Here is a 16,923-nt window from a genome sequence, read left to right as displayed (position 1 = left end):
GCTAATATTTTGTGTAATTTAAATTTTTTAATGTTCTCTTGTAGATCTTTCAATTTTAGATAACAATATAAATTTTCATCTCTTTCTAAAATGAACAAATAAAAGTTGCTTTGCTTTTGTTATGCACAAATGGGCTCCATTTCACTAGTACAAAATATTTAAGTGCAATAGGAGAAGGGTACTCATTAGTGACTCCATACAATAGAAGTGAAGTTTTTAGTATTTTTTAATTAGTGACTCCATATCATAATTGATTTTCTATATAGCTGTTGATGTCTTAATGTGGACAAATAGGTGAATTTATCTGATTTTGATGAGTTCTCTAGAATAGTGTTACCAGAAATGTGACAGTTTAGCCTAGTTAAGCATTTCATTTCAAAAAATGGCCATCTTTGATCCGTTAATGCCCTTCACTCAATTGCTACAAAATGAAGGACAAATTTCCTGTTCAATGAGCTTGTTTTTCACATGCACGTTTTTTTTCCACAGGTGCAAACACAAGTGAAATTAGTAATTAATTGTCCATTCACTGTTAGCTTTTGAATTTGTAATGAATAAAGTTCTAGTTGCTAAATTAAATGTAGCTAGATTAGCAACTTATTAAGAATTAATTGATCAATAGATATCGTATTGAATGATTTTTAAAAATAAATAATGAGCTACAATTTGAGAGATGGCCTATTCTACAAGCTTACTCAAATCCATGCTTATATTGACCATTCTCTGCGACATCTAATGAGAGATGGCTCATTTTTCCTCATATGATGGCATGGATAAGGACTTGCAAAGCTTGTTACATTATTTTTCTTGGCCTTTTCAGCAGAAGATTGGTGTGAGAAAGATCATTATGTGAAATTTGACCCAACGTAATACAAAAATTTAAGATATCCCATAAAAAATGTGAGCCTAACTTGGATAAATCCTAGTATATCACTGTGTCTAAGTTGGGGCCTGTATTTGGTTTCATTTGGATAAGAATAGGTTTTAAAACCGAAATTACATTACAAGTTAAGTTTTACAAGCCATACACAACTTTCTAAATTTGTTGGAAAATTGTTGTTTCCATTGTTATTCTCTTTGACTTCATAGCTCATATTATTTGCCTAAAGCAAAACCACTACTTCCTGGCTGTGAAGGCACTTTTTCAACACAAGCCAAGTGGCTCTCTAAGTCAGCCTTCACAAAAAGTTTCCGCATATAAAATAGAATTTTAATTAGCTTTAAGTAATCAAGGAGGAATGATGATGTGCCAAAAGAAAGTGCCATGGTGCTAGATCTTCAGGTTATTCCTTGATCAAATTTGGATTAAAAGTTTAATCTGGACATTATTAAAATAGTTCTTAATTTAATATTTAGACTAATTTTGAGTTTAAATACTTTTCTTGTGCTCAAAATATATAAATCGTCACTATTCAGAAAAAATGTTCATATAATATTGGTCAATGGTCACACATTTTGCACATCTGTTTCAGCTTTTTCTTCACTTTCTCTTTTTTCCCAAAACATCCTTGCCAATATTTGGCAGGAACTTGGTTGCCTTGTAGCACTTGTTTTGTTTGGTTCTAAACACTTAAACATTATCGATATAACCTGAAACATTTGTTCTGCACCTCAGTAATTTGTGCAACATACCTAGTTCGTGATACTAGACTAACCAATTGACCATAATTAATTCTCAACAATTTGTAATCCTTCAACCATTACCCTCAATCTAAGAGGTAATCAAATTCAAATATGGTTATAAAGAGTGTGAATGTAATAATCAAATTCAAATATGGTTATAAATAGTGTGAATGTAATAGAGCGCAATTTAATTTGAACAATAAATACAAATCATTTTTTTATCTTTGTGGAATCTCTAGTGCCTCTAGAATTGTCTATGAAATTGTGTACCCCAATTCAATGCAATTTCTTCAAAGAATGACTATGGCTTTCAGCATTTCCTTTATTCTCTTTTCCTTTGAAGAAAATATATTTACAACTGCTGCCTAATCTGTTGGTGATGTAGGCTTCAAGGCTGTCCTTTTTAATCTCCCTCGCCCTTTTACTTACTCCAACTAATTTATTTATTATTGTTTTCTCATGGAGAGTTCTAGACCTCTCATTTTGTAAACTATACTTCTAGATTATTAGGTTTAGGTTTAAGGTGTGTTGGTTAAAGTATTTTCTAGAATTTTGAGTGGGTTGTAATATTTTCCAGAAGTTTGTAGATATTTTGTCTTCTCGGCTAATGCTAGATTTCTCTAGAATATTGTATGCTTGCTATAAAAAGGCATTATGTACTCATTTGAGATCACGGTGAATGAAATATAATATATTTTATTGTGCGGCAACACATTGTGTTGTTCTGTGTTTTTTGTTATTTTTCCTCTGCCCATCCATCAGATTAGTATCATAGCTATAGAAAATTTGGGCATTGTTTTTATGGACATATGTCATTGTGCGTGAAGGGAAAATGAGAGCAAAGCTGAAGATCTAAGGAAGAGATCATAGTTGCTATGTGAGGAAGGAAGAGAAAGGGTTTGTAGCTATTACAAGATAGAAAGTTTTATTGTTAAATCATGGCAAGAACTAGTGGAAGTATTTCACAGCTAGAAATTTCAACTTTTAATGTAAAAAACTATGATTATTGGAGCATCAAAATGAAAACTCTTTTTTGTTCTCAGAATGTTTGGGATTTAGTTGAAAGTGGGTTCCCTGAACTAGCAAACTAGCATGCATATCAAGCTCTTTCACAAGCTAAAAAAGATTTATTAAATGAAAATAGGAAAAAGGATGCTAAGATATTGTTCTTTATTTAGTAGGCAGTGGAGGAAGCAATATTTCCAAAGATAGCTATTGCCACAAGCTCAAAGCAAGCATGGGACAACTTGCAATCAACATACCAAGGCTCTTAGATAGTGGTTGTGGTAACCATATGAGTGGCTCTAAGGAGATATTCTGAACAATAGATGAATTCATAAAATCAAAGGTTAAGTTGGGGAATGATCATAAAATTTCAGCCATGGATGAAGAAATTTAGTCAATAGAAAAGAATGATACTTGGGACTTAGTAGATCTTCCTAAAGGAAAGGATGTGATTGGAGTTAAGTGGGTATACAAAAAAAAATATAATGTTGATAGAAAAGTAGAGAAACACAAGTCAAGACTAGTGGCCAAAGGCTTTATACAACAACTAGGTATAGACTACAATGAGACATTTGCACCCGTGGCAAGATTCGACACTATTAGAATGATTTTATCCATAGCAACCCAAAATAATTGGAAGGTTTATCAAATGGATGTGAAATCAGAATTCTTGAATGACATTTTAGAAGAAGAAGTGTATATAAAAAAATCACCAGGATATGAAATTTTGAGAGAAGAACATAAGGTATACAAGCTGAAGAAAGCACTATATGGCTTGAAGCAAGCTCCTAGAGCTTGGTATAGCATAATAGACTCTTATTTTGTGAATAATGGTTTTATTAAGTGTGGCTATGAACCAACTTTGTATATCAAAGTGAGCAATGAAGGAGAAATATTGATAGTTTGCTTATATGTAGATGATTTGATATTAATTGGTAATATGTCAATTAACAATTTCAAGGCAGCCATGAAGAATGAATTTGATATGACCAATTTGAGACTCATGAGATATTTTCTTGGGATACAAGTAAATCAAAATGATCAAGGCATTTTCATTTGTCAAAGTAAGTATGCTACTGATTTGTTGAAAATATTCAAAATGACAAATGTGAATTTAGCCCCTACACCAGTTGCATTGGGTTTAAAAATTAGCAAGAATGATGAAAGTCCTAATGTAGACACAATTTTATTCAAAAGATTAGTTGACAATCTTTTATATTTGATAGCTACAAGACTAGATATAATGCATGGAATTAGTTTCATTTCTAGATTCATGGACAAACCAAAAGAAACTCATTGGAAAGCTAGAAAGAGGATTTTGAGGTATATAACTAGAACAAAGAACTTTGGGATCTTATATGCACATTCAAATCATTACAAGCTAATTGGCTATATAGATACTGATTGGGTAGGTAGCTTAGATGATAAAGAAGCACTTTAGGACATATCTTTCACCTTGGACTAGGAGCTATTTCTTGGGCATCAAAGAAGCAACCAATTGTGACATTATCATCAACTAAAGTAGAATATGTTGTAGCAACATCAGAAGCTTGTCAAGCAAGGTGGATGAGAAGAGTACTTTCAGACTTGAATCATCCACAAGAAGAACCTACAAGAATATATTGTGATAATAATTCTACAATTTCTTTATCAAAAAATCACATCTTTCATCAACATAGTAAACATATAGATATAATATATGATTATATTCGTGAATTAGTGAACAATGGTGATATTTGTCTTAAGTTTTGCAAGTCCAAAGAACAATTGGTAGACATTTTCACAAAGCCTCTTGCAAAGATTTTTTTTGAACATTTTCAAGAAAGTATTAGTATTACAGAAATACATGGTAGTGAAGATTAAGGGGGAGTGTTGGTGATGTAGGCTTCCAGCCTATCCTTTTTTAACCTCCCCTACCCTTTTACTTACTCCAAATACTTTATTTATTGTTGTCTTCTCATGGAGAGTTCTAGACCTCTCATTTTGTAAACTATACTTCTAGATTATTAGGTTTAGGTTTAGGGTGTGTCGGTTAAAGTATTTTTTAGAAGTTTGAGTCGATTATAATATTTTCCAGAAGTTTGTAGATATTTTGTCTTCTTAGCTAATGCTAGATTTCTCTAGAATATTGTATGCTTGCCTATAAAAAGGCATTATGTACACATTTGAGATCATGGTGAATTAAATATAATATATTTTATTGTGTGGAAACACATTGTGTTGTTCTATTTTTTTGTTATTTTTCCTCTGCCCATCCATCATAATCTTCCCATGAAGTCTCAACTGAATAGCAAATGGAAATGTAAATTTAGTGAAAAGTTTTGAGCAAAACTCTTAGCTAAAATTTGGAAGTCAATGATTAACATAGAGGCACAATTAATGGCTTGGACGATATTACATTGCAAGTTACCAGTTGGTAGTATGTTGAAATGTATCATGGTTAAGCCCATTAATTGTCCTTTTTGCAAAAAATCTGAAGACATGTGTTACATCTTTTAGGGCTATTCTTTTATGAAGAAGTTATGTAACTCTATTTTTCATTGTCTTCCTGCTATCTTTTGGCATTACCTTAACTAGAACGAGGCTTTACTTGGAGTTGGGTTTCGAAATAATGTCATTGTTGAAAGTGTTCAACAAACTATCTTATTGCACATCTGGAGAGTCTGTTGTAAAGAAATTTTTGATAACTCATATGATCATTAGGAATTTGCAATTCAAAAACTTTATTTAGACATATTTTATTGTCTTGTTTCTATTTTCACTCAAGTGTAGGCAGATTCTCGGAAGAGTGCCACAACAACATATCAGGTCCAATGTATCCAGCACCAAGTAGTTTAGCTAATCAAGAATCAACAAATTGGGGTGCTTCATAGTTTTCATCCTCTTATCCAGATTCTGATAAATTGTATTTGAAAATGTGTACTCTCTTCTCTATGTACCTTTTTGGGTTGTATTGCCTCTTGTTTCTCTAGACTATTGTAACGTTTTCTTCATTATTTCTTGTAGTTCTTTGTGAATTGCTCTTCTTTCTTTTGTAAATTGCATTTTTTCAATAAATAAATAAAAAAACAACTTCCCACCAAATTATTTACAAAACAAATTTAAGTAGAGCTATTAAGTCCATATTTAGGTTCACTTATTATTTGTTCCCATCTATTGGTGCAATATCCTACTCATATAGCACATAATAGCTTAAGCTAATTGACAAGTCTTTTATTAATAGTAATTATTATCTTACATTGTTTTGTGTCTTAAAGATAAGGTTGCGTAGGTATCTTGTCACTTGTCTTTGGAGATGCATTTCACTTTCTTATGTGATAGGCAATTCTTCCTATCTATTATAAATGTGTATATATCCATGGAAGTTTGAGTCATTATTGCTATATTCAACTATTGTTATTGTACTTATATTTTGTGTTATTGCATCTCATAGTATCAATCTCCTACCCTAAAGATTTTGGCCATTTTTATATGTTATCATAGTCAAATGTGGTTGGATTGGTTGTCTAGTAGTATGAATAGTTTAACTCCTAAATATCATTTTGTATCCCTCTTTGAGGTAAATAAAAGAGATTGGAAAAATATCATAAGTTGTTTATCTCTCTTTTTATTGTGCCTCAGATCCAAGGTGCATTGGTGGATTACATATTTGCCTAGGATGTTTTACATTTGGGGTAGACAAAATCTCTTTTTGTAGGTCATTTTTGTTGGTTGATGCCTTTGTAGATGTTATTTTATTTTGTGATGGGCTCATGTTTTGTATTGGCATTTTTTTAATTCTTGCATGAAGTCTTCCTACAGAGGCAATTTGATATTATTTTTCCATGTCAATTTCCTACTAATTTAATGCTTATTTGTAATGTCTTCTTTTGAAATAAGATTCATTAACATAAACAACAATAATATATTAAAAGAATATATATATATATATATATATATATATATATGTAAGAATAAAATTAGAAACTTAAATTTGGTTAATTAAAAACATGAAATGAAAACTTGTGACTTCCTTAAACATGGGATATAAAACGAACAAGAAAAATTATTTTGAAAAATTGGAGAGATGAAGGACAAGAAAAGGGAATGTGTGCATCAAATAAAAATAAATAAAAGAAAAAAATAAAAGCAAGAAGAAAATAAAGAAGTGACTCCTTGAAAGGGAAAATTTTATGAAAGATTGTGATTCATTCAAATAGTGATAATTATGGAGGCTTCTCATTCTTTCAAGTGGTACAAGATATAGAGGAGTGTGACTCTTCCAAATGGTAGTAACTCTATAAGTTTGTGGTTAGTGCAAATAAAATTGGAAATGAAGAGGATTGACTCTTAGATAGCAAGATGTAAAGGTAGAGGGTTTCAAAATTAATGAGGACATAGGAGAGAGATCAATTTGAGGACTCTTATATTGTTCTCAAATAGGTGGTGACTGTTTCAACAATAAAGTATTTGTTTTAAGTATTGGACTTATAAATCATCATCATCCATCATCCACCATTAAACCCTCAAGAAATAAAGAAAACAATCAATTAGTAAGATCAAGCAAGAAATCATCAAATCCACATCAAGCATTGCTTCATCCCAAAAATCATCCAATTGGACAATCAAACATCACTCAACAAAATTAGTATTCATTCAATAATCATCCATAAATATTTCAAATTAGAATTCATTAAATATTGTCACTTTTCATTCATCTAATCAACAATTACTAATCATAGCTCACAATCACCTTAAATCATCAAATCAAAGGAATTAATTCAATCAAATAATATTGAACATGATCAATCAAATTTAGACATCAAAACATATAATTGTTTTCATATAATTGAACCTATCAAATCTAACTTATACAACAATCTTAAATTGTATAGAGAATTTGAATATTATCTATAAAATAATATGAAACTTATCAATTTTTATAATAAGCAACATAGTGGGTCTTACGCCCATTTTCTCATGACTATTGGACTTATGTGGTAAAGAAGTTGAGTTCCTCTATTCCTTTACCAAGAAAATCATGGGACTTGTTTCAAGCATGGCCTGCGCTCTTTTCCAAATCTTTTTTTCCTTTTATCTAGAGATGTATCCTTATTGTTGTGGTTTGGGTTCTATGGTGGGAGAGGAATAAACATATTTTTCACCAAGATTTTAACTAAATAGACATAGTTCAAGAAGGCATTCAAAATTTAGTCTTTGAAGTTGTTGACATCAACATCTCAAGTGCTAAATGCAATTATTTGTTCTCATCTTGTGGTGACAAAATTGTTAGGGAATGAAATGTTTACTTGCATGTTTTGGTTATGTTCTTGATAGAAGCCTAAAATCACCACTAGATCATTAATTAATTAAATGGATTCCCCCTTGTACTAAATTTTTAAAACTCAACTTTGATGGTGCACCAAGGGGTAATCTAGGTAAATCTGGCATTGGCATTAGCATAAGAAGGGGTTATAGGGGTATAGTGCAAGCAATTAAAGCTAATCCAATTACCCCAGGAACTAACAATGTTGTTGAAGCTCAAGTTTTTCTCATTGGGCTGGTGTTGGCTAAGTGAAGACATTTTAATAAAATCCACATTGAAGGTGATTCCATAGTTATATGTCTGCATCAAGAGATCATAGTTGAACTAGAAACTCATGTATATTATGAATCAAATTTGGAAACTTATAAATTGTTTTGGTGATCATTATATCTCACATACCTATCGAGAAGTTAATGGCGTTGCATTTTTTTTGCTAATATGGGTTGTGATGAAGTTAATTTTGAAGCTTTCAGCTTTCATATTCATCTCTTTGAATGAAAACAACTATATGAACTTATTAAGAATGAGAAGTTTGACATTTAATTCAACATGCATATGTTTTGGTTCACAAATTTCATTAAATTTATTTTTAGAATGACTCCCCATTCTTCTCTTCTCTTATTTCTCTTCTTTACTGTAATTGGGTTAGGATTCAAAGTTTTCTTCCTGGTTCTTTCTTTGATGAGCCCTCAAGTCAGTGTTATATACTAATAAAATATACAAATTAGGTTAGCCCACTTTTGATTTTTTTTTAAAAAATAGTGGGTATTATTAAAGCTTTTATGTATATTTTATGAAAATTATAAGTCTATGGCCAAAGATACAACCAACTAGATAGAATAAAGTACCAATTGTTGAGCTATTAAAAAATGATTAATTTTTCTTCAAGGAAATTCAATGAATGTTAAAATTCATTTTTTAATGTTGTGTAACTCTTTGAGGTTAAGTTCTTATAATTGAGCATTATGGTTGCAGCTCTTTGAAATTGTTGAATCTTATAAATTGTTGATCATTATTCAACTTATGTTAGTTATTTCTATTTTGACAATATTTGGTTGCCTCTTTTATGTATTTTTTTTCAACCCTTTACAAGTTATTCAATTAAAAAAAAGGGTTATACTAGATCTAGTTGGTAACTTTTTTTCCAACAATTAAATTGACAATAAGCTTACATTTTCTAAACATTTAGGACCCATTTGGTTGCAAGTATAGGAATTGAAATTGGGAATAGGAGTGTGAATGAGAATTTGATTGGGAATATTTTAATCCCTTGTTTGGTTGTAAAAAATTGAAATTAAAATAAGATTAAGTTCATATAATGTTATTGAAAAATGCTAAAATCCATAATTAAATAAAAATTGATGGGCTTTACATACCTCAGACGAATTTCTCATAGCAATCATGTTTCAAAGACAAAAATTTGAAGAAGACGGTAAGCGCAAAAACTATAATGTCATATGAATCTTGAAGCAAGCTATTAAAATTATTGAGGATCTTTGTGTTGGTAAAGAGAATTCCCAATTTCATCTCTAAAAGTGATCAATATAGAGACCAAATCATGATGCGATTTGTTGATTCACAGGTGGGTGACTGATGTAGGCAATGCGATGATCATATGGTAGGCATTATAAGACAAATGTTAGGTGAACATGTTGTGTGTTGAATATACGATGTGCAAATATGTTGAGGGAAAATGGGCTTGTGTTTGCACCATTATTTTTGTCCAAAGAAGTCAAGTAGAGAATTGTATGAGCTAGGGTTGCAAAAGGGTCGAGTCCCTAGGAAAATATACTTTCTAGGAGATGACAAATTCAACTTCTTTAAAATTCATCGATAAATTTTCCCATGCACCTAGCATTAAAAGCCTTTGTTACAAATAAAATTAGTAAATGATGCGATTGTGCCTAACAATGGATTCTAAAAAACTATGTAATTTGGGAAAGTATTATTGAGAATAGGAATGGCCTATTCCATTAGCAACTAATTTTTGGAATGGCCATATGATCATTGGAAAAAATGAGAATATGTATTCCTATTCTCTATTTCAATTTTGTTAGGTTTATAACATTAATTATGTTAGTTTTTGTGTTTAGATTAGATAAATAAAATTAGTTCAGTATATAGTTGTGGAAGTTATTCCCGTAAGTAGTTGCTGTAAGGAAAATAAAACTATGTAAAGATGCCTAGACATCAATGTAATTTATTCAGTATTATTCAATATTATTCATATTATTCTAGTATCATTTCAATGTCATTTTCATTATCAATTCTTTATGTTTCTGAATGTATCGTAAAAATCTGAATCAATAGTTTCTCTTTCATTTCATATTTTCAATTTCACATTCTTTGGGCCTGTTACAGTAGTATCAAAGCAAGGTATATAGGCAATGGAGAGTTAATGGTGAGATGAAAATGTGTTGTACCCAATAGTGATGATAATGTTTGTATGCAACAATGAAGTTGGAATTGCATCATTATAAATGCAAGAGGAATGATTATGAGATTTTTCTTGGCCTTTCATAATTTGTAAGTTGCTTTGGTTCATATGCTCTTGGAGAACCATTTCCTATAGCCTTGGATGCACTTTAAATTGTAAGAAGTGTTCACTTTTCTATTGTGCATTTTATTTAAGTTTCTTGATTTTCTTTCAAATCAATCAAGAAGAAAATGGATAAAATGTCTACTATTGCTAAGTTTGAAGGTTTTGAATTCTACATATGGAAATTTAAGATACAGTTTCTTTTGGTTTAAAAAAATCTATGGGATATTGTATGTGGATTGGTGAAAAAGCTACAAGTTTTTTTCTATAAAGAATAGAAGTAAATAGGAGGCAAGAGGAAATGGAGGTTGGAGGATTTTTATCATCTCAAGCTAGCTTCTCACTTAGAGATGATTACTACATGAGAAGCCACTATTTGTGTCCCTATAAAGTTGGGGCTTCGCCAATTCCTCCCTAAAGATAAGAGGGGAATTGATAGATTTGTGTCCCTAAAGAAAAGAGGGGGCTTAGCTACATGATTGTCCTTCTATTGAATGAGTTGGGGGGCATGATTTCAAGAATGGCATTTGAGACACTTAGAGTAGATGTCGACTTTCGAAGGAAAGACATCTAGACATATTAGTGGTGATTGTTTCTACAACACTTGAGGAGGCATTAGAGACACTCGGAGGAGATGTGGACTTTCAGAGGAAAGGTGTCTCATGTGTAGCACTAAAGGAGGCATCAGGCACACTCCATGAAGATGTGAAATTTTGGAGGAAACTATGTCTTGTTGTGTACGAGAGGTAGAAACAATGTTTTATGAGGTCAACTTCAAGATTTATAATCTAAAGTTGGGATATGAGCTCAAATTTAGGATTAAGATTTGAAATTTGAAGTTGCAAACTACTTTTAAAGATTGGTAAAGGAGCTCAACTTTAGGATTAGGGTTTGCACTCTGAAGTTGCAGACTACTTTCAAAGATGGAGCTTCATCAAAGTTTGTAATATTGGTGAAGGCTTTTCAATTTTGTTACATTAATGTAATAAGGGGGGGAATTTTGGACTTATACATTAATTAGGTTAGGAATGTTGGAATTATTACATTAATTAGGTTAGTAAGAATGATTTTTGAATTAATGTAATAAGGGGGGAATGTTAGGTTTATTACATTAATTAGGTTAGTTTTTGTGTATAGATTAGATAAATAAAATTAGTTCAGTATATAGTTGTGGAAGTTGTTCCCGTAAGTAGTTGCTGTAAGGAAAAAAAAAACTATATAAAGATGCCCAGAAATCAATGTAATTGATTCAGTATTATTCAATATTATTTGTATTATTCTAGTATCATTTCAATGTCATTTTCATTATCAATTCTTTATGTTTTCGAATGTATCCTGAAAATCTGAATCAATAGTTTCTCTTTCATTTCATATTTTCAGTTTCACATTGTTTGGGCCTATTACAAATTTGGACACCAAATGAAAAATACAAAACATATTCCTAATTTCCTATTCCTATTCTAGCAACCAAACAAGCCATTAATCATTAGAAAAGAACTACTCCATTGACCTGTTACTAAATCTTGTGAATATTACTTAAATATTCAAAGTGGACAAAGGGACAAGCTGCCCTCAATCGACCTAATTTCTAGTCAATTTTGAAAAAGACCAAAAGATAAAATCTACTATTCAAGAAGGGTTGCAGCAGCGAAGCAATTTCCTTGACAATGTTTTAATTTGATTGTACTGAAACAATGTACAGAGTAAGAAAAATAATACTCACATAGTGCATAATAGCTTAAGCTAATTGGTGAGTCTTTTATTAATAGTAATTATTATCTTAGATTATTTTGTGTCTTAAAGATAAGGTTGCTTAGGTATCTTACCGCTTGCTTGGAGAACCATTTCACTTTCTTATGTGATAGGCGATTCTTCCTATCCATTATAAATTTTTGTATGTCTATGCAAATTTCAGTCATTATTGCCATATTCAACTATTGTCATTGTACTTATATTTTGTGTTATTGTAGCTCATGGTATAAATCTCTTGCCCTAATTTTTAAAATAATTTTTATATATTATCATAGTCAAATGTGGTTGGATTGGTCATCTAGTAATATGAATAGTTTAACTACTAAATATAATTTTACATCCCTCTTTGAGCTAACTAAAAAGAATTGGAAAAATATCATAATTTTTTTATCTCTCTTTTTAGTGTGCCTGATATCCAAGGTATGTGGGTGGAATACATATTTGTCTAGGATGTTTTACATTTGGGGTACACAAAATCTCTTTTTTTGGGTCATTTTTGTTGGTTGATACCTTTAAAGAAGTTATTTTATTTTTTAATGGGCACACATTTCTTATTGACATTTATTTTTCTTTTTGCATGAACTCTTTCTAGAGAGGCAATTTGATATTATTTTCCCCTATCAACTAGCCATTAATTTAATGATTACTTTTTGAATAAGATTATATAATATGAACAACAATAATAAAATAAAAATATATAAAAAGAATAAAATTAGAAATTAGAAAATTAAAATTTGGTTACTTAAAAATGTGAAATGAAAATTTGCAACTTCCTTAAACATGGGATATAAAAAGAAGAAGAAAACTTAGTTTGGAAAATTAGCAAGATGAAAGATGAGAAAAGGGAATATGTGCACCAAATAAAAATTAATGAAAGAAAAAAACAATGAGAAGAAAATAAAGAAGTGACTCCTTGAAAGGGAAAATGCTATGAAATATTGTGATTCTTTCAAAGAGTGATAATTACAAAAGGATCTCACTCTTTCAAGAGGTACAAGATATAGAGGATTGTGACTCTTCCAAATGGTAGTAACTCTATAAGGTTGTGGTTAGTGCAAATGAAAATCACAATGAAGAGGATTGACACTCCTCTAGATTGGAAGATGTAAAGGTAGAATGTTTTGAAATTAATGAGGACTTACAAGAGAGATCAATTTGAGGAATATTATATTATTCTAAAAAAAAATGAAAACTAGTAACTCAATTCTTATGAAAGGTGGTGACCATTTCACCAATAAAGTATAAAACAGATTTGATTTTCATTATTGGACTTGTCAATCATCACCATCCATCCATCAATCATTAATCCCTCAAGAAATAAATAAAATAATCAATTAGCAAGATCAAGCAAGAAATCATCAAATCCACATTAATCATCACTTCATCTAAAAAAATATTCAGTTCGATAATCAAACATCACTCAATCAAATCAATATTCATTCAATCATCATCCACCAATATTTCAAATTAGCATTCTTTAAATATTGTTGCTTTTCATGAATCTAATCAATAATTACTAATCATAGCTCACCAATACCTTAAATCATCAAATCAAAGGAATCAGTTCAATCAAATAGCATTGAATGACCAATCAAAATAAGACATAAAAAAGTATCATTATTTTCATATCAGTGAACCTATAAAATCTAACTTATACAAAAATGTTAAATTGAATAGAGAATTTGAATATTATCTATAAAGCAACATGAAACTTATATAGTTTTATAAAAAGTAACATAGTGGATCTTATGTAACGCCCAACTCGGGAACCCAAAAGAAATAAACCTAATATGTTACAAAAGTTTATCGAACTATTTTTTTAAAGTTTAAATAACATCAAAGTAACAATAATTTAGAAAAAATATATACATACACATCAAGAACATGTAATCAATTACAAATATAGTTTCAAGTTTCAATTTCGAGCAAGGGTTCCTTCACATTTTGTCACATTTAAAAAAGTTTTATTAATAAGTTTAAGTCTTGATTGCAATGTCCATAATCTTAAAATGAATAAACACATACATAATCATATAAGAAAATGCATAAGTACAACTAATAATATGAAAGCACGTCTAATGAATAACATCTGCTGTGCATGTCATTGGGTATGTGAAAAATAGATACAACCAAATAAATATACAATACAATATCTTGTATCATCTCAAAACACATGATACATAGATAGATCAAATGAATAGAAGTCTCCAAGATAAGAATAAGAATGATAATGGTACCACTATATCAAGGAGCATCCAACATCTGTCAATCCAAGGGGGACCCTAATGGTAAGAATGCACTACCTCCCGACTCAGTGGTCACTTAATCAGGCTCCCACTTCCACCGTGCAGAAGAGATAATGTACAATCCACACACATATAATCAAATCATAAAATAATCCTAGGCAAGGAATTCTGATAGCCAAATCTAGCTCAAGGGTAACACAAAATACTCAAGAAGAAGAGATAATCAAAATCAAAAGGAAACTCATCCAATACCAACACCACATACAAAGTCAACATACAAATACCAAGACCAAAAATATACAACCACCTCAAAATCAATGTCAAGTGTCACAAGCACAATGAGCAACAGATAACAATTGTCATCAATAAAAGTAAACTACCAATCACTAACTTTGACAATAAAAATACAACTAATGAATAACTGATCATTCATTAATAAAATTCAATTATCAACATTAAATAACATCCAATCAATGAGTAACAACTCACAATAAATACACAATCAATTGTAATATCCAATAAGTACACCACTAGAGGCAAATATAACAAAAACTATGAAGGAGATTTAGGCTACATACTATGGAGTGTCATCACATGAGCCAAATCTAAGGTTATTCTAGCAGTCTCTCAGGACCTCGACCTCCTAGTGACTCTATGCAGAATCAGAATATCCCCTCATGATGATTAGGAAACTAGTCATACCTCTCAAGGTATCATCTCCATCTCATCCTTAGTCTATACAAGCACTTAAGGCATGGACAAGGAAAAATCTCCAACTTATCTTTTTAATGTCTCTCAAGGAAAAGGGCTAGGCAAGATATTTTAATTACTATGTTATCACTTGTTACACAACTTACAATGAGTTACCTTGGTAGCCACTTTGGGCCCCGACTGTAGTGCCTGCCCCTAGTTTACATTTTTGTTATTATTGTCAAACTCTTTAAGGCCAGTTTTATGCTTGATGATTAGTAGTATTGTTTTGAGATTATCATATATTGTTTCAGATTCAATTGATTTATGATGAGATTACCTGGTACTCTATATTTCATGTATGCATGATGATTATTATAGTATCTTTAGTTATTGATGATGATTAGTTAGATGGATTATCATATGTATTTTTGTATGGATACTTACCTCATATTATATGTGTATGGTGTGTGTGTATGTTTTCTTTATGTATGGCATTTTCGATGTGGTTAAGGAAGGGAGCCGTAGTTACTTGCTAGTTGGGATCTACATGATGCACCACTTCCTACCATTGTTTATTTAGCTTAGTATATATGTGTTTGTACATGCATGGATTTTATGTAGATTGCACGTATTGGGTATCGACTTCCCTGTATTCCTAGGATGGGCATACCCTATCGCATTATCTCAATTGTAAGAGAGGGGAGATAAATTCTTAAGTGTAAATCCTAAAGCTTTAAGCCATTTGTCCTAGAAAACTAGGACAAGTATCTGAGTTGATTACCTTATGAATGTGTCGAACGACATTGATTCGTGATTATAACCCTTAAGTTTGATCTTGTATGTGTTTTTCTATGATGGATTTTTGTATTTTGTTTTATAAGTCTGGTAATTTTTCTATTAATTAATTCAAATTAAATGATTAAATTAATGATTTAATTTAATGAAAAATTGTTATGATATTTTAATATTTAATTATATTTAATTAATTTGAAAAATTAATTAAATAAAAAAATTAAATTTAAAGATAAAAGTTATAAGCTTAATTGTAGAACGTGATAATATTTATTTAATTTAATAATAATATATTTAAAGTTCATTTTTAAATAAATGCTAAATACTATTATTATTTAAGTTAATAAATATTTCATCAATTAACATTTCAAAAATAAATTAAAAAGTGAAAAAGATATTAATTTATGAAAAGTTTTAAGATTGCATGAAGTGTGCATGAGATTAAAATTTAATAAATTAATTAAAAAGAGAAGTCAAGTGAAATTAAGTAAAGTTATTTTATAATTCAAATAAACGTGGATGGAAAAGATAATAAAGAGTTAAAGTCAGGTGAGCAAGGAGTCCTCTCGGGTAATTGCACAATTAGTGGCCCGATTTTAGGAGAGAACTCCATATCACAATTTGAGGGTTCATTTTCAAGAGACCAAGAATTTTGGAGAAGGAATTTTTTGAAGGAAGAAGGTTTTGAAAGGAGAAATTTGTCTCACAATCTTTTTGGGCGTAGCGTTGTTAGCATCAGAATCTAGGTAGATTCTTGTGATTCATTAACACAGTTATTTACATCATTTCTTTTTCTACCTTCTTCATGTTTGTGAATTGATTGTTTGTGTAATTCTTTGTGATGAGTGTTTTCAATATTGTGAATTTCTAGTATGCATGTTAATTCTTCTATATAAATACAGATTGAAATATCTTAGAATTTCTTGTCCTGTAATTTTGCAAATTAGATAATAAATCTGGAAGGATTT

This window comes from Cupressus sempervirens, chromosome 9 (assembly GCF_028749045.1).
Source record: "Cupressus sempervirens isolate cs-2001-9-10 chromosome 9, ASM2874904v1, whole genome shotgun sequence".
NCBI classification, from domain to species: Eukaryota; Viridiplantae; Streptophyta; class Pinopsida; order Cupressales; family Cupressaceae; genus Cupressus; species Cupressus sempervirens.
Note: the sequence above shows the minus strand (reverse complement) of the source record.